Source organism: Chrysochloris asiatica, unplaced genomic scaffold (genome assembly GCF_000296735.1).
Source record: "Chrysochloris asiatica unplaced genomic scaffold, ChrAsi1.0 scaffold00045, whole genome shotgun sequence".
Lineage (NCBI taxonomy): Eukaryota > Metazoa > Chordata > Mammalia > Afrosoricida > Chrysochloridae > Chrysochloris > Chrysochloris asiatica.
The window spans coordinates 11,220,678-11,245,514 of NW_006408563.1; the positions used below are offsets into that span (position 1 = coordinate 11,220,678).

Genomic DNA, 24,837 nt, shown 5'->3' on the forward strand with positions numbered 1-24,837 from the left:
TGTAGTGGTTACAAATTGGGCTGCTAACCTTCAAAGTCAGTAGTTCGAAACTACCAGTTGTTCTGCGGGAGAAAGATGAGGCATTCTGCTCCCATAAAGATTTACAGCTTTGGAAACCCTGTATAGGGTCACTATGAGTCAGAACTGACTCCACGGCACAGCAACACCACCATATATATATATATATATACACACACACACACATATATGGAGTCCTGGTGTGTGGCGCTGTAGGATAAGCACTTGACCACAAGGTCGGCAGTTCAAACTCATCAGCTACTCACTGAAATCCTATACAGGGTCGCTATGAGTCGGAACTGCTTAGGCTGCAACTAACAACAACAACAAACATATATATATATATATATATATATTTTTTTTTTTTAAATCTAGACTGTTGTCATTATGTGCTATGGAGTCAGTTCTGACTCCTAGCGACCTTGTGTACAACAGAAGGACACAGTGCCTGGTCCTGCACTAGCCTCACAATTGTTGTCATGTTCAAGCCCATTATTGCTGCCACTGTATCAACCATCTCATTGAGAGTCTTCCTCTTTTTTCATTGACCCTCCAATTTACCAAACATGACGTCTTTCTCCAGGAACAGGTCCTTCTTCACAACATGTTCAAAGTATGAGAGATGAAGTTTTGCCATCTTCGCGTCTAAGGATCAATCTAGTTATGGTGGCTAGTGGTTATGTGCTGTGGAGTCGGTTCCAACTCATAGTGACCCTGTACAGGGTTTCTGAGGCTGTAAATCTTTACGGGAGCAGAACTAGTCACATCTTTCTCCTGTGGAACTGCTGGTAGTTTTGAACTGCTGACCATGAGATTAGCAGCCCGACTCATAACCACTACACTACCAGAGCTCCTTAATCTGGTTATATTTCTTCCAAAACAGATTTTTTGCTGTTCTTGCAGTCCAATATACTTCATCAACATCATAATTCAAATGTTCTTTGGTCTTCCTTATTCATTGTCCCACTTTCACATGCATATGAAGCAATTGAAAATACCTCAAAGTGAAAACTTTGCTCTTTAACACTTTAAAGAGGTCTTATGCAGCAGATGCGCCTAATGCAATACATACTTCCATCATGGGTGCTGACTGTGAATCCAAATAAAATAAAATTTTTAACAACTTCAATCTTTTCGTTATCATGATGTTATTTATTGGTCCAGTTGTAAGAATTTTTGTTTTCTTTACATTGACTTAAAATTTACACTGTAGTCTTCAATCTTCATCAGTAAGGACTTCAAGTCCTCTTCACTTTCAGCAAGAAAGGTTGTTTCACCTGCACATTGCAGGTTGTTAATGCATCCGCCCCCAATTCCTGATGCCATGTTCATCTTCATATAATCCAGTTTCTCAGATTATTTGCTCAGCATATCGATTGAGTAAGCACAGTTCAAGGATACAACCCTGATCTATACCTTTCCTGATTTTAAACCATTCCCTTGTTCTGTTCAAATGACTGCCTCTTGGTCTATGTACAGGTTATTTATGAGCACAATTAAATATCCTAGAATTCTCATTCTTCACAATGCTTTAATCTATAGACTTTCTAAGTCCTGCTCTTTCTATTTAACTTTCCATCTCTCTTCCATTGGCCTAAACCTTGCCGGATATCTGTTCTGTTTCAGGAGCCCATGTGGACAGTAAGAGACATGGCCCTAGGTCCAGTATTATACAGGACAGTTAATGAAGGCAATTAATGGCAAGTTCATGATATGCGATGAACAGAGACTTGGAAAAATTAATTTTGCATGACTTAGAAAAGTAAGGGACAACTTAAGTGCTACTTTAATAAAGTTAAAGGAAACTAACAATATTGAACTTATTTGGCATATTGAAAACATTTAAAAATGTCATGCTGAGGTTTGTCTATGCTCCAAATGCCACCATTTTGGAAGAAAAGGATCACTTTCATTGTAAAACTTGAGGTTTTCTGTGACTTCAAGACAATACCAAGAGAAATATGCAGTTTTCATTGGAGCCAGCATAGCAGGGCCCAGATGCAACAAGCAGTAAGTCCACTCAAAATAACAGAAAATAGCATATCAACATTCAGCCCATCTTCACAATTTAGTTGTTGTTGTTGTTAAGTGCTGTCGACCCATAGCGACCCTGTACAGGGTTTCCGAGGGTGTAAATCCTTACGGGAGTAGAAAGCCTCATCTTTCTCCCGCGGAGCAGCTGGTAGTTTCGAACCGCTGACCTTAAGGTTCGCAGCCCGATTCGTAACCACTACGCTACCAGAACTCCTTTAGTAAACACATTCAAATTCGGTCCTCACCAGTTTAGTAAGGCAGGTGTTACTTTTCCTGCTTCAGAGATAAGGGAATTTAGAATCCTAGAGGCTAAATGATTCATCTGTGCCATTCAAGAAGTTTAGCTCAGTGGCTAAGAAAGTGGGCATTGAAGTCAGACTTAAGTTCCTCCTGACTCATAGCCACCCCTCAGGACAGAGCAAAACTACTCCTTGGGTTTCCAAGACTTCACAGAAGCAGAAGCCTCATCTTTCTCCCAACAAGCAGCTGGTGGGTCGAAACCAACCTCGCTGTGGTTAGCAGCCCAATGCTTAACTGGCAACCTAGTTTAAATCCAGATCCTGCCCACTTTAATTGTGTGACAGCACAAGTGATGTAATTTCACCATCCCTCCTGGTAAACGAGTAAAATACAGACAGTAACAATAATCTTCATCTCCCAGGACTGCTGTGAGGATTAGCTGCGTTAATACGTTATTATGCTAACACATTTAAGAAAGCTGCCTGGCACATAGTAAGCACTTACTAAAATAAACGTGAGCAAAACTCCATCTCAGAGCTAAGTACATTGAGGCTATGTGAGGTATCCTTATCATTAACAATGGCATTGCTTCTACGATTCATAATTTTAGCAGCAGAGAAAGAAGCTATTTCTCAAAAAAAGGAAATACATGATAAAAGGAAATGCTGAATTGGACACAGTGACTTAAAAAGGAAGAGCAAGGGCACAAGTTCAAGTGTGGCTGCTTAAAAGAACCCCATTTATTTTTGTTTCCAGAAAAATACTGTATATGGTTTAAGCATTTTAAGTCATTTCAGAGCACAATGAAAGGTCAGGCTAAATGGAAGTAATATTTGTGTAACCCAGGGTGATTGTCAGAGAGTCTGTTTCCCATGGCCTGGTCCTTGATGTGGACAATGCTCCACTTTTCTGGAAGAATACTCTGAGGAGAAAGGGTTGGGCCTCCCCCTCAGCCTCCCGCCACATCTACTCCCTGTAGGCTTTCTGAAAAGAGTGGAGTACAAAGATGCAGCTGGAAAATCTAAGTGCTGTGGAAATGAGCAATTTCACCCAAGAAAGAGGGCAGTGGAAAATCAGGAGAGGAATATTACCGGATACATCATCTTGTTTTTAGTTTCTTACGGCAGCCAGGGCAAAAAAGCCTGACGTGTGGAGAATGGGGTGCTGGGGTGGTCAGAGGAACAGACAGAGATGGGACTAGCAGGACGAATCTCAGGTGACTGGAACAACTACCAGAAAAGCTCCAACTTCAAGAACATACCAAAGCAGCAATGATTAAGAGTGTCAAGAGCAAGAAACTCTAGAAATAAAACATGTCTGAGAGGTCCCTACCAGAGGCTCACATAAGGTCATAAGCACGTAAGTGATTCCTCCATCCTTCTCTGGTGCCTAAGAAGAACGAGGGAGCTAGCCACCATGGCTTCTCAGGCCTCGGGTATGGACTGCAGACGTGGGCTGGGTCAAGGTCCTTCACTAGAAATTAGGCCTTCTTCTGAAACATCATGATGGCACAAGTGTAGTCTGGAGGGTTCAGAAGTTAAGTGCTGAGTGACAGAACTCAGGGAGTCTCAGTTGCCATTGAGTTGACTCATGGTGGCCCCAGTGTGTGTCAGAGTAGAACAGTGCTGCGCAGGATTTTCAGATAGTAACTTTTCAGAGTAGCTCCCCACACCTTCCTTCTGAGGCCTTGGCCCCGTGTGTTCACTATATTTTACAAGAGCTCCAACATAAGGAATAGTGGTGGTGGTGGTGGTGATGCTGTGCCAGCGAGTTGGTTCCAACTCACAGCTACCTTGAAGAGGGTTTTGGAAGCCATAAATCTTTATGAGAGCAGAAAGCCTCATCTTTCCCCTGGGGAGCAGCTGGTACATTCAAACTGCTTACCTTGTTAAGTATAAAAAAAGAAACCTTATTCTAAATGGAAACATATTCAACATGAAAACAAAAAGTTATGGGCTGTCTTTCAGCCCACAAATTCTACATGCCATAAATGCAGACACACCAAGGACATAATTACTTTACATTTGTATAGCATATTACGGTTTACTTAAAATTTATATAAATAGCTTCTGTTCCACATAACTGTTCCATGTCTTCACAACACACATTCTTCATATTATTTATCAAAGTCCCTAAGAACTGACTTCATGTTTCTGCAGATTATGTTTTTAATCTAAAAGAGCATAGTGGTTACGAATTGGGCTGTGAACCGCAAGTTCAGCGGTTTGAAACTACCAGCTGTTCTACAGGAGAAAGATGAGGCTTTCTGCTCCTATAAAGATTTAAAGCCTCGGAAACCCTGTACAGGGTTGCTATGAGTCAGAACCGACTCCATGGCACATAACACCACCACCATACTATGATAAAGTAGAACTGGTAGCATAGTAGATTACAAACTGGGCTTCTAACCACAAGGCCAGCAGTTTAAATCTACCGGTCACTGCATGGGAGAAAGAGAAGGCTTTTGGCTCTCATAAAGATTTACAGACTCGGAAACCCAATACAGGGTAGCTATGCGTTGGAACCGACTCCACAGTGCATACCCACCCACAGCCACTATACTATGATGCAATCTGTTGTTGCTGTTAAGTGTGGTCAAGTCAGACTCATAGTGACGTTGTATAGGGTTTCTAAGGAGCAGCTGGTGGATTTGAACTGTTAATCTTGTGGTTTGATAAATACTACTTATAGAATTTAATCTATAAACACTATACATAAAAGACAAACAGTGGATTTTAGGGAGTGAATCTATTCTAAAGTATCTACTACTTTTCCAGGATGGCTAATTAAATCTAATTTATGTTCACCGAACGAGGTGTAAACATTAGTGATTCTCTGCATAGACCATTAAGCGTAACTCATTAAGAAGTTCCTATATTTTCAAACCCTCAGATACTCTAAGGAGGTACTATGGATGAATAATTATTTTTTAAAGCAATGTATTAAATGAAATCCCTTAAGGGTTTTTAAAAACAGCTCTTAAAAACATAAAGCCAGGAAACATGCTATAAGGTTATGAAGCACTGGCAGGATAAAAAAACAATTGTGGCCTATTTCTATAAAGAAGCATGGAAAAATTAGAAGAAAAAAAAAAGCTAAAATTACTTCCAGCTTGCAGAATTAAAATGAACTGTTATTTCATTAGGCAAGTGTCTTATTTACCCTATGCCCTATATACAATAATAACATGTGTTATTGGGAGTCAACAGTTCACATTAGCATTTTTTTTAATTTAGAAAAAAGGGGATGTTGTAAACCCTAAGGAACAGCTTTCCGGTTGAAACAGTTCAGCTTGCCTGGAGGGTGATGTGTACTTTGTACCTAAATCTTTATTAAACGTTCTGTCCTTGAGATACAAAGATAACATTTCTGACCCACAGTCAGTAGGACATTCCTTTGAGCTTCTTTCTTTCAGCTTTGATGATAAATTTCTGCTGATCCACTCACTTTTGGTCATCTGGTTTCTTTTGTGACTGACAATCCACATTTGGGAGACAGCTGCCTGGATTTGAAGCTTTAAGAAAAAGGGAAGTGAACTGGAGAACTAATCCTTGGCCTTGGCACTAAGCACGAAACAACTCCTATCTGTTAAAAGCAAAATGTTGTGAAGTAAAACCGATACTGTCTGTATGGTATGAACGCTGCACACCTATTTGCATTAAGAAAAGCTGTGCTAAGCTGTTCTTTTCACTGGCTATATATATAAGCTTCTGGTGGCACAGTGGTTTAATACCTATAACAGACAGAGTTGGAGGTTTGAACCCACCAGTCACTCCACAGGAAAAAGCTGTAGCAGTCTGCTTCTGCAAAGACTTATAGTCCTGGGACAGGTTTCCTCTGTCCTGTATGGTGGAGTCCTGGTGTGGACCGCAGGTTGGTTTGAACCACAAGGCTGGAGGTTCAAACTTGCAAGCCACTTCTTGGAAACCCTATATAGGGTCACTATGAGTCACAACCAACATAACTAGATGGCACTTAACAACAACAATAAGGTCACTGTGAGCCAACATTAACTTGCTATGGCCATTGGTTTTGGGGGTTGGAATAAATGAAACCTTCTGGAACATTGTATCAATTCCATGTATACCACAACATGGTTGCAGGTTTTGATTTCTTCAAGTCCAAAGTCTCTGTTACAGCAATGACCTTGTTCAGGTCTTGTGTGGCCCTTATTGCTAGCCATAATTACTGTGTTTATTTACTTGCTTGGAGTACTGAGTGGCACAAATGCTTAAGCAATCATCTACTAGCTGAAAGGTTGGCAGTTCAAATCCAAGCAGAGATGCCTCAAAAGACAGGCCTGCTTCGAAAAGGTTGCAACCTTGAAGCCCCTATGAAGCAGTGCTACTCTGCACACAAGGGGTTGCCATGAGTCAGTATCAACTCACTGACAACTAACAACAACATTCATCTCATTACCTATTTCATCATCGTCTCGCTCCCTTATGTACTAAAGTAGATACAGATTCCTAGATCAGAGAATCTGAATCAATATAGAAGTCACTGAAAGATCTGCCTGAATGTATTTGTTCATTCAGCAAATACTAATGGAACACCTCTTATGGGCCAGCACTGGGAATATTGATGAAGAAAAGAGACTTCACAGAACTTACGCTCAGACAGTCCGTGATCTATTATGAGGCTAGCTGTACTATCTTGCTAAATCTTTGAGTAGATCACAGAGAAAGAGGAAGAAAAGAGGCCATCAGCTCGTTAATCAGAAAGCAAGCTCTTAAAGGACAAAGCCATGTCTCTCCTACATCTTTTTGATGTTATCTCTCTAACTCTTTGCTGTTCTAAGTAAGCAAGCAGCACATGCTTCTTAATTGGTTGGCAGAGCCCTCTTCAAGCTCTCTGCTGAGAAAGCTTTCCCAAGATCTTATAAACAATTTTGTTATCCCAGAAAATGTTAATGCTCCAGGTACCCCTTTGAAAGAAAAGGAAAATTCCTTTGAGATTTTCCTCCCCTATTCAGTAACAAGGAATGCAATTAGGACTATACTTGGCACTACATCAATTCCCATAGCCAAGAAATTTCAGGGTTAGAACAAAGCTACCAAGATGCTTTTGCTATTGACTATGGCTGGCCCACAGTTCAAGGGTTAAAGCCTGAGAACCTTCTATCCTTTTCCTTTGATTTCCTATGTAAGTAACTTCCAAATGCCAATGCTTAGAGGGCTTAGAATGCAAAATCCTTTCCATTACTTTATTGAAAAATTATGTATGCTGTGATTTATTGCTAATGCTGGTCTTTCAAGGCATTAGCAGGACACCTGCAAACTTTCAGACAACAGCTGCCAATAGAAGTTTAACATTTCATGGGTCAGCACTTAAAATCCAACAAAAAATAAATCATCCTTGTAACCAGTGTAAGGTACTGTGCTGATGTACTGAGAACTGGTTAAAATGGATGGGCCATAGATTATGTTATAATTCAGCACTTTGGAAAATAGAGGATAAATACAATAATGATTATTATTACCATACTTGTTTCTTTCAATGCAAATATGCTTTCTTTGGGAAATAACTTTTTTAAAAAATTTTTTTTTTAGTAGAAGGAAAACTTTACTGTGTATGGACAATACAAAATGTGGTTATTTCATATGTCATATGTCCTTGAAAAATGAAGACTTTTGATATGATCATAAGGGGACACTATGTATTTAGGACTTATTTAACTTGTTTTGAAAGATAATCACCAATTTTTCTAGACATATGGAGATTTTCATCATTTCCATTCTTGAAATAGTACAAGTAATTGCTTGAGCCCTGGTAGAACAGATGCTATGTACCAGATACCCATTTGATGTGACGAACAGCTGTATGTGTCCGCTCATGAATGGCTGTGATTTACTCAAATACATTTTTAGAAGGCCACAGGAGAACATAGGTCAGGACTCACTCACACTGAATTCTCAGCACTTCAGTGCCCCACTCCCATGACAAGATCAAATCATACCTGATGAATACATGCACGATGAACAAATGAACGAACCCACGAAGAAACTTGTCAGGAAAACGTTTCTCCTTATGAAATTAGGTACTTTCCTTTAAACTTAAAAGGTTCAGGATCTGTACCAGGATTGCATTGGAAATGTACCAGGAAATGTCAAGATGGATAGAGGAAGACTTTGGCACAAATGCCCCAAAGATTAAGAAATTACAAGAGTTCTCTGTCCTCTTGCCTGTGGTGTGCAGACTCTGTGCACCATTCTCTTCCCGATACCTGACCACATGACATGTGGATGGAGGTATAATGCCACAGATTGATACATGGACGGAGCTAGCATATGCTTTATGATAATCACATGAATGTAAGTACAAGCTGTAATCAATTTATTTTCCTTCTCCAGTGTATCTTCTCCAGTACTGTGTAGCGAATTTCTAGACTTACAATTAGGCAGCATAAGATCAACCTAGACACTCACGCACACAAACACACAGACACACCCCTTAAAAAGAACAACAACAACTATGAGCTAAAAGAGAATAGACATAAATACTGTTAACTGATGGTACAGGGAGTAGATTGCAATCCATTGTAATGACACAAGTGTGGAATTTGTTGAATGTGGGACTGATGATGTGTCTGTAAACCTTCACTCAATTCACAATAAAAAGTTAAAAAACAACTATGAACTGTAACCCACTAACAGAAAAGTTGAAGAAAAAATTAATGGTTAGTATAGTATAACCTACACGAAACCTTGATGGCAAAATGTTAGAATGCTCAGCTCTTAACTGAAAGAAAGGTCAGTGGTTCAAACCCAGTAGCAGTTCGTTGGGAGAGAAGACATGGAGATCTGTCCCCGTAAATGTTACAGGAAACCCTCTGGGACAGTTCTACTGTGTCCACAGGGTCCATGTGAGTCAGAATTGACTGGACAGCACACACAATAACTTAACATACTATCGATTAACCAAGTCCAAGGCCGAAAACAGACCACTGCCAGCACCTCCAGAAGTCTTACAGATCCTTTTTCTTCCCTAACACCTTCCTTTTATAAGTAAACACGACCCCCAAGTCTTATAGTAAGTTCTTACAATAAGTTCCTTCCTTTTCTTTATAGCTTTAGCCCCTTAAGTAGGCACCCTTAGCAACTGAGCCTAGTTTCAGTTGTATTCATACTTTACATAAATGGAATCGTAGTCCCATGTAATCTTTCATTTCATGTCTTCTTTCTTTCAACATTATGTTTTTAGAATTCATCTGTGGTATTGTGTGTAGCTCTATTTCATTCTTTTTCCATTACTGTATATTACTGTTGTTGGGTGCTGTAGAGTCAGTTCCGACCCATACCAATCTTGTATAGGGTTTCCTAGGAGCAACTGGTGAGCTTGAACCACTGACCTTACTGTTCAAACCAACTTTGCAGTCCAGCGCATTAACCACGACTCCATTGTTGTATAGAGATAGTCTACGGAATCTAGCAATTTAATGAGCTTTCCTCATGGCTACATGAGAGTTAGTTAATATTAAAATTGAATACAGTGGGATGACCTCCTTAGTTTTTGTCTTTAAGTTAAATGGGACCCAGATACTCCACTTGTGTGTTTGTGTGTATACATACACTCTAGAAAAGGGTAGGTTTATATGCACTCGGATCCATGTGTAAAATGTTCTTAGCCCCATATTTTAAGAATACACCAAAATGTATCCATCCGTTTTACTACTGATACCTTTAACTGTTTCTAATTGGATATGAGCACAGACAATGGGGCTAAGAACATTTTACACATGGCTCCGAGTGCATATAAACCTACCCTTTTCTAGAGTGTATGTACACACACACAAGTGGAGTTTGTGGGTCACATTTGACTTAAAAAAAAAAAAAAAAAGCAAAAACTAAGGAAGGTTATCCCAGTGCATCTCTTGGCAACCAATTTTAGTATTTACTAACTCTCATGTAACCATGAAGAAAGCTCATTAAATTGCTAGATGTATAGTTCCCTAGACAGTCACTAAATCTAAATAAAAATATATAAAATATACCATGCATTTAAGTTTGTTAAAAAATAGTTTGAAAGTTATCAATGAATTAACTGAAGTTTATTCCCCTTAATAACTTTCTTTAGGACATAGATCATATATTTCCTTTTAATGAAGGGAGACATTGTATATGCAGAGAGAATAAAATGTTCATTCATTTATTTTGAGCAATTTTGCACCAAAAATTTCATGTCAACACTTATACAGATCAAGGCTGAAAAGCCAAACTGAGAAATATAAATACAAATGTTGTTGTTAAGTGTTGTTGAGTTGGTTCCAATTCATAGAGACCTTGTATACAATATAAATAGGAAAGATTAACTCCAACTTCAAAGTCTCCACCATTTCCATTATCATCCTGAATGTTCTCCAAATGGAGTATATAAATAGGACATATTTAGCTGACAATATTGTGGAAGCAGCAAAATCTGCTCATCAGTCTACCATTGTCTGATAATAAACATAGTAAGTAACATTTAGTAGTGTGCCAGGCACTCTGCATGTTAACTCACATACACAGTGCTTTACATTTACTAGAGGAGATGCTGTTATTCTTCTCATTTTATAAGAGGAAACTGAGGCACAGAAAGGACAGGTAAACTGACCAAGGTCCCATTGCTATGCATAATGGAACTTTAATGTCGAAAGGTACAGGACCTGTAACAGGCAATTGCAGGCTATGCTTTCTGGTTTAACAGAGACTACTTATAGTCCATTATACTCATTACCTTGTAAAAGACAAGTCGGCTTTTTGTTGATAACATTGTTATTGTTATTTTGCTAACAACAAAAATAGTTCTTTAAGACTGGGGGAAAATGTGTAGACCATGGGGAAAATATCTATGCACATTTGTTTTGATTCATGAGAAATTTGTGAAAATGACTGTAACCAAACAACTCTCTAATTTTGGGAGAACTAATTAAGAAATGAATTAAGGGATTCAACGGATACCCAAATTAGTCATTAGGGCTAGAAGATCTGGAGTTCTGGTCTAAATCCAGCTCTGGCACTTGCATCCAAAATAAACATGACCAGCTAAGTACCAGAGTTCACAATTAAAATGGATTTATATGGCTTATGTGTCCACATGAGACTGGCCTCTTCCTAATTGAATTCAGACACCTCTTCAGCGATTGTAGGTTTCATTTGCCATCTTGCTCGTCTTTTGTAATGGCTGGCAATAGGACTGTGTTGAGGGAGAAATAATTTCAATCAGTAATGTCTACAGAAAGAGCATAAAAATACAAGGAAAGCTTCTGTGCTGTAATTAGAAAATTCGTTAAGTGTGCTCATATGGCATATGTTTGAGACTACTATCAACTGGCAAGACCCGTTACAGAAGGGATGTCCAGCCACCATTCTGACATAAGTAACCAGTAAAAGTCTTGTTCCAACATGCGATTAGAGTAATCTTCTGCAGGCCCAAATATCCTCGCATTCCACCTCTAATATGATTAGTGACAGACAGCTGGAGGCATCTCAGTTCCCAGACAAAAATGTGATCAGAATTGTCTTCAATTGGTACATCTTTCCATCAAGCTGTTTGTTGCCTTCCAGCCGAATAATCAGTTTCTGATTATTTGGTATACTCTCTAAGAAAACAGGAACTGAGTGTGCTTTTGCTTGTATGATGGGGAGAAGGAGGCCCACATTTACATAGTAACTCTTTAATTGCTCCAAAGAAAAACTAAGCAGTTTCTTTATAAGTATGCTCTATGTGTGTGTGTGTGCATGCATGTGTATGGGTATCGAAACAGAAACTAGAGAGAACCAACCAGTTGTTTCTGTAATAATTCTCTATGAATACTACAAAGTGTTTTCATTGTGATTCAGATATGAGGAAGTGAAATAGTATATTCCATTCATGGAAAATAACCAACACCCACTCCTGTTAATGACCCTTTTCAAAAAGTTACAGTCACCTTACTTCAAAAGTTTCAGTTTTATGGAGAAAAAATTCAAGTTCAGATTAAACACTCATGGAAATATTCATGTGCAGTAAAATCTCATTAACTTGGACCATCCTGATTTGGAAAATACAATCTTTTCATAAAGTCTGGACGGGAGATGATCTTTTCACAATAAATATGAAAAGCTGCCTTAGAAGAATCAGTCACTGAGATCAAAAGGGCAGCTTTTACCCAAGGACAAAGTGCAGAAGGGGTAGGAAAGAAGGACAAAGGGAAACAGGAAACACAGGGAAGTGGGAGAAGCTGTTACACTGAGAGGATTGTAATCAGTGAAATGAAGCAAAATATGCATGAATTATTGAATGCGAAATTGGTGATTTGCTCTATAAACCTTCACTCAATTCACAATAAAAAATTTAAACTGTAAGTAAATATACAGCTTGTGAAGCTTAGTAATTGATTAAGTTTGCAGGGGGCAAAAGTAAAATATTTCAGGGAAAGTATTCAGAAAAACAACAACATACTTTCTCTCCAGCTAATAATTTTGGCACATTGATTAAAATACCAATACTGTTAAACAGTAATAGTTGTTGTTTTGTGCAGGGTCACAACTTACAGCTACCCTGTATAGGTTTTCCAAGAATGACTGGGGAGTTTGAACTGCCAACTTTCTGGTTAGCAGTCCAGTGCTTGTCCCACAGTACCAAACCAGGGCTCAATTGACAATAATTAAGTTCACTTTGCATACATGAACTCAAATTGCCCCAAGTCTGCAAAAATGGTGTGATCATCCACACCTCAGCGTGGAGGACACTGAAGCCCAGGGAAGAAGTACCCACCAAGACTATGCAGTGACCAGGCAGCAGAAGCAGGACGTCTGGTTAAAACGCCTATGTCCTTCTTCTCCCAATCACTGCTAATTGCAAGCCAGTCTTCTAGAGTCACTGTCATTGTTCTTTGACAACAAAGACAACAGCAAAAATGGCTTTCATTTGAGGAGGGGAAGCCAGGCAACCTGGCTTCCAGAACCTGTCATTTTTAACCATAATTATTTTCTACATCACAAGAATGTCTACAAAATATATATTATTTTCTTTTTTGTACTTCAAATTATTTGGTTGTTAAGTGCCGTTGAGTGGAGTTGGTTCCGGACCCATAGTGACCCCGCGTAGGGTTTCCAAGGAGCGACTGGTGGGTTTGAACCACCGACCTTGCAGTTCAAACCAACCTTGCAGTCCAGCACATTATCCTGTAGCACCACACTTTCTAACGTAATCCATCAACATAGTGTAAGTGGAGGCTGGGCTATGAGGATGGGGGAAGGCTGGCAGAGGTGGGGGTAGGTAGGTATAGGTGAGGGTATGAGTGTGCAGGAGGAAGTAGGGAGGTATAGGAAAGGGTAGGAGAATGAGATGTGGGTAGGGGTGTAGAGGTGGAGGTAGGGAGGTACAGGACAGGGTAGGAGGGTGGAGGTGAAGGTAGGAAGGTGTAGACAAGGATAGGAGGATGCAGGAGGAGCAGGGGAATGGAGGTGGAACTAGGGTGTGGAGTGACAGTAGGGGCTGGTAGGAGGAGTGCCTCAGGCCCACTGGCCCCCACTACCCTGTCAAGGGTAAGAAAGAAACCAGATGCCGTCAAATAGATTCTAACTCAGGACGATGCTATGAGTTAGAATAGAACTGAACTCCATAGGGTTTTCACAGTTATGATATGCAGATCGCAAGGCCTTTCTTCAAAGGGCCCTCAGGGTGGGTTTGAACCACCAACCTTTCAGTGAGTAGCCCAGCACTTAACTGGTTGCTCCACCCAAGGGCAGTTTCTTCAGACCATACACCCATAGGTGGGCCTGCTCGTGCTGCAATGGGCCTTGGGAAGTCAGCTGCACGTGAGCCGGAGGACCACCTCTACTAACCTGGGAATCCACGAAGATGTCCCTGAAAGCAGTCTGGAGTCGTGAGTACTCTAGGAAAAAATGGAAATTTGAGAGGTCAGGCCTCACATTTAGCCACCACACAGTACCTACCCCCCTCCACATGTGCACACGAGCACAGCACACCGGGACAAGAAGTTAGGGTTCTCTGATCATAGTAAATAGATTTGTTGGTGGTTATAAACGGATGTTTCAGGCCTTTATATACTGCTACTTTGTAACTGATAACTTTCAGAATGCTTCTAATAGTTAAAAGTCCAGTAAGAAAGTAGGAATGGGCATTTACCAGTTCTCCTTTCTATTACAATTTGTTACAGGATTCGTGTCGTCTGACATTCCTGAATTCCCTTGTTCTTGGTGCCCTACTGCTGTGTTCAGAATTTTTCTGCTTGGGATGGAAGTTGGGAAAAGGGTAAGGGCAGACCTACTTGAGTATAAAGAAATAAGCTACCACAATTAAGATTTATCTTTTCCTGTTGTCTTTCCTTATGATTGTTGTTAAGTACCGTAGAGTTGGTTCCAACTCATAGTGACTCTGCATATAGTTTCCAAGGCTGTAAATCTTTGTGGTAACAAGAAGCCTCATCTTTCTCACTCTGAGAGGTTGGTGGGCTTGAACCACTGACTTTGCGGTTCAAAGTCCAGTGCTTATCATACAGCGCCACCACACTCTCCTTCCTTATGATTAAAGTGAACAAAATAAAGGATGAGATTGTTTAAATGAGGGGTAGGAACAAAAGCATAGACTCTTTTTTTATAGTGGCTATGTTGATATTTTCATCCTATTCATCTGACGGTAGTACAATCAATTAGGTTTATGATAAAATATATGTACTCAACAAAATATGGCTGTTGGGGATATGTTGTCCTTGGATGTATGTTGCTGTACCTTGACCACTGTAAGAAATATTGATTTAACTGGCTTTAATACCAAGTCAGGTATTTGTTGACACATGGAAATGAAAAATATCAAAACCTATAAAACGCTTGATATATAGGTCAAAACCCATTTCAGCTCACTACAAGAGACTGTCCAGAGTCTTCTGTTGTGCTGGAATTGTGGTTTACAGATGTTTGCCTCAGTCACAGATAACAGTGATCTCCATTGTTATGAGATTTGGTACATAAATGAATGCTGGTATACATTTTCATACAGAACCATGTAGTGCAAAATGCACAGCAAAAAACTCAACCTCATTATATTATTAACCTCTTCCTTCTCTGAATTCTGAGCCACATCTTGCTTTCTATCTAAGGTATGCAGTGCGCTCCTTTTCAATGCCTATCTCAATCCTCAGAGTGCCTAATGCATAACAGACACTGAGGATTTTGCTGATGAAGAAATGAGCTGAATAAACTATGGTACCAAAGCAAATGAAGAGATATTCAGAATAGGTGCTTGTGTAGAAGGAGATATGAAATTTCGAGACTGATTCAAAATGAGTCTAGCAAGCAGGCACAGCCAGCATCATCTAGCACGTTCAGGAATCCTGGGCCCTTCCTGCCCAGGGATCACAGCGGCTTGTCTAAAATGTCCAACACTTGTAGTTTAGACACGCCCGTCTCAGAGAAAGTCTACAGACACATTTCAGTCATTGTATAGATCAAGCTAGGGCAGCAATGAACAAATCCAGTTTTAAAGGACCAAGGGAAAGGGCCACCATGACTCTGGAAGGTAATACAAGCCAGGAAGGTGAGCTCACAGCAGCTAAGGGGACAAGAAAAAGAGTATCTCCAAGTTAGGATTATTCTCTTGCAGCCGGACCCATAGCAGTTTCTAAATCCTTATTTATATAAACAAGGGCTTGAAGAAAACCAAGAGACTTCCAACAAGCTTTATAGACCTAGTGCCAAAGCTCCCAACATCTCATTCTCTTTCCTTTTCTCCTCTACCCACATGACTAACAATCAAAGAGTTTTCTATGCAATCTTATTGGAATATTTGTCTTCTATTTTAAAGCCAACTATATAGGGTTTGCTTTTGTCTTGGAACAACACAGACAACATCATAGATCTGCATGCCTCTTCCTACAAAGATCTTTACTATGTACAAAGGAATCCCTTATTGAAGGCAAAGGACTAGTTTCACCATGAGAGGAATATGTGTCCAAGCTTTGAGAGAGTTCAACCAGAGCGGTAGGCATTTCCAGGGCAAAGAAAGGGGCCTGCCTCTATATTACTGCAGGAAGTAGAAGTGAAGCGTTAGAAAGATCTGCTGAAGTTAGTCCAAGGGATGTTGTAATTTTACAGTTTACAAAAATTTCCAGTCTTTATTTGAAGACAGTTTTAACGGTAAATTGACGATTCTTCATCCAGGAGAATAGTTTTGATCTACTAATAAATAACCTAGATACTAGTTGTAAAAGCATTATGAGGATGGTGCAAGACTAGGCAGTGTTAAATTTTGTTATGTTGTTTTGTTCTGTTTCGTCGCTATGTGTCGGAACTGACTCCACAGCACCTAGCTGAACAAGAAGTTAGGAAAGCACTTTTGAGTTAACCTAGTAGTTTGCTTGAAACATCTGATCCTCTGAATCACCAAGTGTCATCAAGTCAGTTCCGACTCATAAAGACCCTGTGTACAGTTTCCGAGGAGTGGCTGGTGGGTTGGAACCACCGACCTTGTGGTTAGCAGTCCAGTGTTTTTCCTACAGTGCCTTTGTTAAGTGCTGTTGTGTTGGTTCCTATTCACAGTGACCCTATGTAGGGTTTCTGAGGCCATAACTCTTTGTGGGAGCAAAAAGTCTCATTTTTCTCCCTATGAGAAGTTGGTGGGCGTGAACCACTGGTCTTTAGGTTCACAGTCCAGTGTTTTTCCTATGAGCTACCCTTTTCCTCCACGTGAGAGATGAGGCAGCTAAGGCTTAGAGATAGTACAGCACTTTGCTACAAACGCATGAGGCCACATCTTGAATACAACCAGCTGATTCCTTTTCCAATTCTCTGTTTACAGTCCTAACTACTTACTACAGGTGTTGTTGTTTTTAAAAAAACAAAATAACACACACATATACACAAAACTCACCACCGTCAATTCGATGCCGACTCATCGCTAGCTACCTGGTAGGGCAGGATAGAACTGCTCCATAGGGTTTCCAGAATGAAGTTTACGCAATTTACGGTCTTCACACAAGCAGACTCTGCCACATCTTCTCCTGAGCAGCTGGTAGGTTAGAACCACCAACTTTCTGGTAAGCAGCTGAGCTCTTAATCGCTGTGCAAAATAGATGCCCAAACTTAACTTGTAGGATTCTCACCACCTATAACACCACTGAGGGGGAAATACTACCAACAGGCCACGGGGTCATCAGATCATGTCAAGACCCAAATGTCTTTAGCTATTCAGATCTGAATGACACGGTTGCTCCTTCACAAGAAGTAACAGTTGAAGGAAAACCGAAACAATTCTAAGACAAGAATGTGCACGTTCAGGGGCAATCAAAATTCAGGAACTCAAAAACCCAACATAGCTGTCTTGAGGAGACAATAGTTGGTTATAAATTCTGCAACAAAGTACTTCTTGGGTATGGGATGTTTTTCTTTGGGTTTCTTTCTTTCTTATTCTTCCTAAGAACAGAACCTACAAAATGACACACTAGGATCACCCTACTAAAAGACAACTTCAATTGTTTCTTTGTTCTAAGAAATTGTGTTAAGTACTAACTGGCAGTACCTGTACGTTGATCTTCCTATTAATTATGCATTTTTCACAGAGAATTGACTGTCATACCACATGCAGTAAGTCAGATTTGAGAGCTGCCAAGGTAAATGTTCCAAATAGCTGACTTTTTAAAGGCAAACTGTCAGTTCAAATAATTAGTTACGCGTTTACCCTATATACGTTGTGTCTCCCCTATTCCTATACTTACATCTTATAGCTCTTTACAGATGCCTCATCTTAAAAATGAGCCCACCTAAAGATTTTCCCCCTCAAACCCTTCATTTCAGACAGCCCATAACTCTCTGTTATGCAAGCGTGAAACTCACTATTCCTTTTGACAGCACCAGTTTATTTTGATTGCTATTATTGTTTAATTCCTAACATGATTTAAGTAAAATACTCTGATTCTTAAGAAGATAAGTAATTCTGACCTGATCCATGCAACTAAAACCAAGAAGGGTTTTGTATTATTGACGAAATATATTGCTTATTCCTTGAAGTTTCCTTTCAGGTAACCTATTAGCGTTACATTTCCTTTAGTTCACACCTTATTTTCAGGAGGCTTGGTTCCAAAACATATAAGAACATACGCACTAAAGAGGTTATATATTGCATAAGCCAAGAGTTCCAGCCAAGAACCCTTTCTTTTACGTGGCACCAAGTGACATTTTGTAGAAAGCACAATGGTAACTATTCATTTTGCCAGCCTCAAAAAGATAGGCATGAATTGCATGCCAAAATGGGATAAAAAGCTTCAGCTCTGCAAGCAGACAGCTGGCTTCAAATACCACTGCCGCCACACTATCTCTGTGACCTTGGGTACATGATTTAGCTCCTCTTAGAGATTTCTCATATGAAAAATGGGGATGGCAGATTTAACTCAAACAAGTTTTGTAAGAGACACACGAGAGGAACCTACCATAAAATCTGGTACATTAGTAGGCAATAACGGAGTGCTATGGTCCTGCTGAAGGATAATCACTGGACTGCTAACCACAAAATTGAAAGTTCAAACCCACCAGTCACTCCTTGGAAACCCTATACAGAGTTACTGTGATTCAAGGCTCATTCGATGGCACTCAACACCACAACACCAATAACAGGGCGCCCTGGTAGTGCAGTGGTTAAGTATTTGGCTGATGACATGAAAGGTCAGTGATTTAAGCCCACCATCTGCTCCCTGGGAGGGAGATGGCGCAGTCTGTGTCTGTAAAGATTACAGCTGTGGGAAGGCTCTAGGGCAGGAGCTCTGCTCTGTCCTCCTTTAGGCTCACTGTCAGCAGGGATCCATGCAATGGCACTGGCTTTTATTGCTGTTGTTTTTTGTTTTTTTTAATAAATTGTCGGCTATATCCTGCTTCTCCATTAAATACCATTAGTAATTCATTTTAAATCTGTCATCTATGTAAAGGATATTAACTGTGGAGCTGTTTATGAAACCAAAGAATTGGAAATTGTCTAACCATAGGGAAATTAATGCATTTTAAGGAGGATTAATTCAGTCATTCCAAATATTTTTCAAATAACATTTTTATGACAAGGAAAACTTTTACCCTAGAATTTAAGTGAAGAAGACAGAAGGGAAAAAAGAAGGAAAGGAAAAAAAGCTTATAAAATAACAATAGGTCATTTACAGAGCATTTACTCTGGTTCAAACATACTATGAATTGCAATGCATGATCTGATTTAATTCTTACAATGCACCTACAAGACATACTATTGTCGTCTTCATTTTATAAAAGAAAATGAAGTTTAAACAATTTACGATCAGAATGTAAGGAGTACAGCCAGGCTTCGAATAATTTAGATTCTGAAATCAAAGTACTTTTAATTACTATGCATTATGATTCTTCAGTACAAACTTCCTGTGTCCACCATGTTATAGCTCTTACTGGGTGCCATGGAGTCAGTTCCAAGTCACTGCAACCCCATGTGACAGAGAAGAACTACCACACAGGATTTTCCTAGTTGTAATGGTGTGGTGCTGTGGGCTAATGTGTCAGACTGCAAAGTCATTTTAACTGCAAGGTGGGTGGTTCAAGCTCAACAGCTGCTCCTTGAAAACCCTATACAGGGTTGTTATGGGTCAGAATCAACTTGACAGCACTTAACAACAACAAATCTTTACAGAAGCAGAAAGACACACCTTTCTCCCATGAAGCTACCAGGTGGGCTTGAACCACCAACCTTTAGGTTACCAGCCAAGAACTTAACCTTTATGCCACCAGGGCTCCTTTTGTTTAAAATATACACAAACATTTGCACATATGAATACTTACAACCACACACCCATACATATCTGGAAGAAAGACTAAAATGCTAATCGAGACAATCTCTGGGTGGTAAAATTAGAACTACTTTTTAGTTAAAATCCATTTCAGTATCTTCCAAATTCGGTTGTTATTGTTGTTACGTGTGCTGTTGAGTTGGATAGTGACCCTGTATAGGGTTTCTGAGGCTGTAAATCTTTGTGGGAGCAGAAAGCCCTGCCCCCCATCTTTCTCCCAAGGAGCAGCTGATGTACACAAACTACAGACTTTATGGTTTGCAGTCCAGCAGTCCAGTGCTTAGCCTATGCATTATTCTCACAACCAGAAAATTCTTTTTCTTAAAAAATATATATATTCTTTATATCTAACATATAAAGTATTTTTGTTGTTGTTGTTAAGTGCCGTCGAGTCGGTTCCGACCCATAGCGACCCTGTACAGGGTTTCCGAGGGTGTAAATCTTTACGGGAGTAGAAAGCCTCATCTTTCTCCCGCGGAGCAGCTGGTAGTTTCGAACCGCTGACCTTAAGGTTCGCAGCCCGATTCGTAACCACTACGCTACCAGAGTATAGCATTATACAAATAATAGTATTTCTTTAAGGTGCTGCTTTGTTCTTTGATTTATAGGTTGGACTTTCTCAGTGCTATCCTTGAAACCCCGTACAGGGTCACTATGAATCAGAACCAACTCAAAGGCACAAAGCAGCAGCAGCAGCATCTATGTCTAGGGTAAAAAACAATGTAAAAATAACTATTTAGTTCTGGAAAATAACAAAATACGGTACATAAAGCACCATATATGCATTTGACAAATATTAGACATTAATATAAAAAGTCAAAGCGTTTGTGTGAGAGCAAAAAAAAAACCTTTTCAAATAACATGGAATTTTCCGCTTAGAGAAAACACATCCCTTCATGACAGAAGGTCCTGGTCACATTCTTTGTCATGGTCATATTAGTGAGGCTGCCGTGGAACCATTTACAGAGGTGCTGGCATACTGCTTGGACATGCCTCAACCTGATTACTGTCTATCCCAGGAGGTGTGACTGTAATGATGTGTTGGAGGGACACCTCAGGAGCGATTTCCTGTCACCCCACCAATTCATTTTAAGAGCAAAGATTCCATAAAGAGCTGGATGATGTACTAAAAAGCAATTTCTTCAAACCCAACAAATCCACAGGAGTTGAAATTACAGGGGTTGGGAAGCTGTATGTACTAGGGGGCTACAAAAAATTCATAGAAAAAAAAATCAATGATCTTTTAATCCCATTTTTCCATGAACCTTTTGAATTTCCCTCATGTATTTTGCAAAATTGTTCTTTTCCTTTACAGTGAGATAAAAACAAGGCTTTTTAGTACATTTTTTCAAAAGAAAAATTAATGCAATCTCAAAGTCAGTCCAGACTAATCTTGTTTCATTTTCATAATAGGGTTCTGATGATTGGGAATAAGAAGACCAAATATGATACCATAACTGAGTCATTTGACTGAGTCTTTCTTAACTACATCCTCTTAAGACAGCATGTATACTAAAAAGAAACACAGTGAAAGAAGATCACGAATAGTTTAAAATAACAACGAATTCATAAAATCCAGGTATTGATATCAACATGTCTCTTGGCTCTTTGGCTTGTCTCAATTAGCATGTTATCAATGGCAGAAAAGGTATCATCCTCCAAGGACTAAGACATACATTAAAAAAGTATCACTAATACTCTGAATTCAAAAAAGTCTTGAGAGGGAGGAAGAGGGCTTGGCAAAAAAGTGACAAAATTCAACAAGCATAAATATAAGGCTCTGTATGTATGATCAGCACTGGACTGCTAAATGTGAGATTGGCAGTTCAAAGCCACCAGTTGCACTGTGGTAGAGAGAGGAGGCTTTTTGCTCCTGTACAGATTTACAGCCTCAAAACCCAATACATGATCGCTCTGAGTCGGAATGAACTCTCTGGCAGTGGATTTGGAGTTTTGGATGTAGGGTCTCAGAACTGCACAAGTATAAGACAAGGGAGACCTGGCTTGATAGCAATTGTTAAGAAAATGGTAACTTTTATTTGACTCTGGGAGTTGGTGCAAATGGTAAGTGTACTCAGCTAGTAACTGAAGGGTCAGAGGTTTAAGTGTTCCCAGAGGTGCCTCAGAAGAAAAGCCTGGTGATCTTACTTCCAAAACCAGCCACTAAAAACTCTAGAGAGCACAATCCTAGACGGATATACATGGGGTGGCCAGGAGTCAGCAGAGACTAAACAGCTACAGGTTTAGCTGACTCTAAGTTTGATATAAACTAAAAATGTACTCTTTATGATTTAAAAAGGAGGTCGACACAAAATTTGACTAGCTTAATAAAAGAAGGGTGCACTTAAGAGAGGTATAGATAGTAGTCCTGTGTTTTCTGTTGCTCAGAGCACCTCAGAAGTAGTTATGTTGAGTTCATTTTTAAAGTGGCATGGGGCAGAGTGGCGTGTGTTCAAAGGGTTAATAAGATGAGAACTATCAGTTGAAAGATCTTGGACGTGTAACTCTCCCTGCAAGAGAAGGCTTCCAGGAGGAGATAGGATCGCCCTGACCAAATATTTGAAAAGCTATCATGCCGCAGGTGTACATTTAGTCTGTGGAGTTCCAAAGGGCGGAGGGCAAACCAATAAGGGAAACTGCAGGGAGGCAGATTTCAGTGCACCACGAGGATGAGGGTTGAAAAAAATTTTTTGTTTTGTTCAACTTTCATACATGATGAGTATTTTATCCAAATACTAATAACACAAGGTCCACCACTAAAAGAGCTTTAAAACTAAGAATATTCAGACAACAGTCTGAAAGCCTCATCTTTCTCCCATGGAGCAGCTGGTAGTTTCAAACTGCTGACCTTGCGGTTCATAGCCCGACTCGTAACCACTACGCTACCAGAGCATAGAACTATTAGGCATGACAAAATGATAAACTTCTCATTCCTGCAGGGTTTGAATGGGCGCTGGCTGACTGGAATGCTGTGGAAGGGATTCCTGCATTTTGGTAGAACCTTACACCACAGGACCCATGATTCCTTTCCAGTGCCAGCATTCTACGCTTCTAATTTTGTATCAGTAACTTTTTTGAAAATACATTCAGTACATTTATTAAAAAAAAGGCTCATTTATTAAGGTGAGTAATATCTGAATGTGCCTTACCTTAATAAGTGAGGAATAACTATATAAATTTAAATGCATCCAGAAGAGTCCAGAGGTGAAACTGGACAAAAGTTTAGAAATTATAAATGAATGCTGCCATAGCAACCTTAGTTTATATCATCCAGCTGAAACAGGTCCTGCTCAGGGAACTTCCTGAACACTAAACGAGTTTATATATTCAGTGCTACAAACCGCATCAAATAGCATCTTAAAATGCCTTTATTTCTTTAATTTTTGAGGCAGAAGGTTTACATTTGCTCTTTAAGGGTTCACAATTTATATATGACGTGAGACTTGAAATGTGACTATGGTGTTACAATGGGGTGAGCAATTGACTAAGAGCAGGGGAAATGACAGGGAGCCCAGTGTAAGCACTGAATCCAGTCCACAATTCAGACTTCACAGAGGAAATAAATGAGAAGGAACAAAGACCTGCTAGAGTGGGGCATTCACAAAGTCATAGTAACTAACATAGAATCTTCTACTTTCCCCTTCAAAAATGATAGAAACTGCCAAGATTCCTATAAGAAACACTTGCCGATCAGAAGTGGCAATATGTCAGATCAGGCTATCTCACGCTGTTTGGCACTTCAATAAATAGGTGTTCTGGATTATGTATTAGAAATCACTATAATATATGAAAGTCAGCCCACACTGAGCAATATTGCCTCTCCAATCAGAAGCACTCTTTCCTTAGTATATGAAAGCTTCGACCCCTTCTTGTAAGCAACAAAGGATACAACAAAAGAACTTCTCAAACACTCACAGTTAAGGGAAGAATGGCTCCAACAAAATAAATGTGAAATCTGTCCCTGGTATCTAATTTGTATATGAATCTTCCTTTTCAGAGTATTTTAGTGGCTTTCTTTATTTGCACTGTCTCAGCAAAGAATAGAAAAGATAAGTTTGTTTTGATGGCAGTGTACCTGACTATTCAAAAGCCTGCTTTGTTTATTCTTATATTATCCTGGCAGAAGATATAAACCTGTCTTTGTTCACGCTTCATGCTGTACCCATAATCCCAGATACATATTTTCACAAATGCAAACCATTAGATAAGACTTGTTGTTGTTGTTAAGTGCCGTCGAGTTGGTTCCAACCCATAACGACCCTGTATAGGGTGTCGGAGGAACAGCTGGTGAACTTGAACCGCCGACCTTGCAGTTCAAACCGACTTGCAGTCCAGAGCATTAACCCACAGAGCCACACCAGGACTCCTAGGTACTTAGGCAAAATGTGAAGGAGACTTCTTTCATTCTGGTCCTTTTTCACCCCTGGGCACCCACGGGGCCCCTTGGTCCAGATTTCTTATCCTCTTCCTTATCAGTCTCAGGGAAGTATCTATAAAATCATGCATCCTAAGGAATGTATGTCTAAGGAGGTTAAATTGCTGGGTCCTATATGTGGTACACTGGGTTCAATGTTGAGCTGCTAACTGAAAGGTCAGTAGTTCTAACCCAACATCCCCTCCATGGGAGAAAGATGAGGCAGTCTGCTGATGTAAAAGACTTAGAGCCTCGGAAACCCTATGGAGCAGTTCTACTCCATCCTATAGGTTCACTATGAGTCAAAATCAACTCAGCTGCAGTGAGCACGGTTGGAGCACTTCATATCTCA

The 24,837-nt window shown here is 39.8% G+C and overlaps 1 protein-coding gene across 1 annotated transcript in view; it reads right to left on the bottom strand.

Annotated features, from left to right (window-relative positions):
* Positions 1-14,136, bottom strand: part of SPATS2L (spermatogenesis associated, serine-rich 2-like) — a 187,426-nt gene extending 173,290 nt beyond the window's left edge. The window contains exon 1 of the mRNA XM_006861995.1: positions 14,106-14,136. The gene's annotated coding sequence lies outside the window, so the exon portion shown is untranslated. The remainder of the gene's footprint in view (positions 1-14,105) is intronic.
* Positions 14,137-24,837: the final 10,701 nt, after the last annotated feature.